Below are 2,500 nucleotides of genomic sequence, written 5' to 3'. Positions count from 1 at the left end.
TTTGACGTTAAAATCAAAATGAGGTCATGATTAAATGTTTGTTTGTTTGTTTTTTGTTTAATCATGCATTGGAGATCTCTACATTGACGTTAAAATCAAAATGAGGCCATGATTAAATGTTTGTTTGTTTTTTGTTTAATCATGCATTGGAGATCTCTACCTTGACGTTAAAATCAAAACGATGTCATGATTAAATGTTTGTTTGTTTCTTTTTTGTTTAATCCTGCTCCGGAGATCTCTACATTGACGTTAAATCAAAATGAGGTCATGATTAAATGTTTGTTTGTTTTTTGTTTAATCATGCATTGGAGATCTCTACATTGACGTTTAAATCGAAATGAGGTCATGATTAAATGTTTGTTTGTTTGTTTTTTGTTTAATCATGCATTGGAGATCTCTACCTTGACGTTAAAATCAAAATGAGGTCATGATTAAAGGTTTGTCTGTGTGTTTGTTTTTTGTTTAATCATGCTACGGTGATCTCTACCTTGATGTTAAATCAGAATGTGGTCATGATTAAATGTTTGTTTGTTTTTTGTTTAATCATGCTACGGAGATATCTACTTTGACGTTAAATCAAAATGAGGTCATGATTAAATGTTTGTTTGTTTGTTTGTTTGTTTTGTTTAATCATGCTACGGTGAACTCCACCTTGACGTTAAATCAAAATGAGGTCATGATTAAATGTTTGTTTGTTTGTTTTTTGTTTAATCATGCTACGGTGATCTCTAGCTTGATGTTAAATCAAAATGAGGTCATGATTAAATGTTTGTTTGTTTGTTTGTTTGTTTAATCATGCTACGGTGAACTCCACCTTGATGTCAAATCACTGTGAAATGATGATCATATTCATTGTTTAGTCTGAAATACGCACACAAACAACCGGCAAATCATCGCTGGAAAAAGTCGGGTTTGTTTAGTGATACAAGATCACTGAAAACTCGATCTTGACGTTAAGATAAGGCCGTGTACGCATTGTTCAGTTTAAAATTAACAAGACAAACATATTGTTAATATAGTGCTTTCTCCAGATGTTTTCTTCAGTTTAACGTCTATTCACTATAAGTGTTTTTAGACGGAAAGGAGTAAAGTAGTGGATAAAGGAAAGGGAATGCATGTGAATATTAGTGTAAAAAAGTGTTCATGTTATGTATCAGAGGAAAAGTATATTATAAGAAAAAGTCTAAAGAGATTGTGGTGTGTATTGAATGAGGTGTCATGGGAAGGAGAATATGTATATGCATATCAACAAGTATTAACCTACAACAATGTAAATATAAATAACAACATTAATTATAATACATCAAAGGAGGATACCAACTGGACTGGAGTTTAAAATTTCTGAAAACATTCTAAGCAATGAATAATCATTCAAAATCTTTTCAGTGGCTAATGAAATATTGGAAGAAAAGTCATCAACTACATCTTTTGGAATTCACTGTCTTATGCTCGGACAATGAATGAGTAGATGGCTTACAGTTATTTGCTTACCGCATATACATTTTATATTTTTTAGAAAATTTTGTACGAAAGGCATTTAAACGAAGTCTATACGTTAGACATGTAATTTGTCTTGAATGTGCTGCTGGTGTCGAATTTAGAAAATGTTTGGTATTAGCTGCATTCTTTGTGTTTACACAACATTGGAAATATTGATTATTTGAATCTATAAGTGACGGGCGCAATAGCCGAGTGGTTAAAGCGTTGGACTGTCAATCTGAGGGTCCCGGGTTCGAATCACGGTGACGACGCCTGGTGGGTGAAGGGTGGAGATTTTTACGATCTCCCAGCTCAACATATGTGCAGACCTGCCAGTGCCTGAACCCCCTTCGTGTGTGTATGCAAGCAGAAGATCAAATACGCACGTTAAAGATCCTGTAATCCATGTCAGTGTTCGGTGGGTTATGGAAACAAGAACATACCCAGCATGCACACCCCCGAAAAACGGAGTATGGCTGCCTACATGGCGGGGTAAAAACGGTCATACACGTAAAAGCCCACTCGTGGGCATACCAGTGAACGTGGGAGTTGCAGCCCACGAACGCAGAAGAAGAAGAAGAAGAATCTATAAGTAATTTCTTAAATCGATGTCAGAGTGGCTGGATGACGATTGCAGTGATCATGATGCGAGATGAAACCAGAAATGACGAAAATGGAATTGTGAACCTTTCAGCACTAATTCTTAGCACTGTTGTGCTGCCTCCTCCTTGCCTCCTCTCTCTCTCTCTCTCTCTCTCTCTCTCTCACACACACACACACACACACACACACACACAGAGGCACGCAGGAACGCACAAATTCGACCCAAAAAAAAGTTTAACATTTCGATGCAATTTCAAGATTTAGCCTCACATATGCGAAGAAATAAAACGCACGCCCTCATGTATGCACGCATGCACACGCACACACAGACACAGATACAGAGACACAGAGACAGACAGACAGACAGACAGACAGACACACACACACACACACACACACACACACACACACACACACA

Source organism: Babylonia areolata, chromosome 16 (assembly GCF_041734735.1).
Source record: "Babylonia areolata isolate BAREFJ2019XMU chromosome 16, ASM4173473v1, whole genome shotgun sequence".
Taxonomy (NCBI): Eukaryota; Metazoa; Mollusca; class Gastropoda; order Neogastropoda; family Buccinidae; genus Babylonia; species Babylonia areolata.
This window is presented reverse-complemented; position numbering follows the sequence as displayed.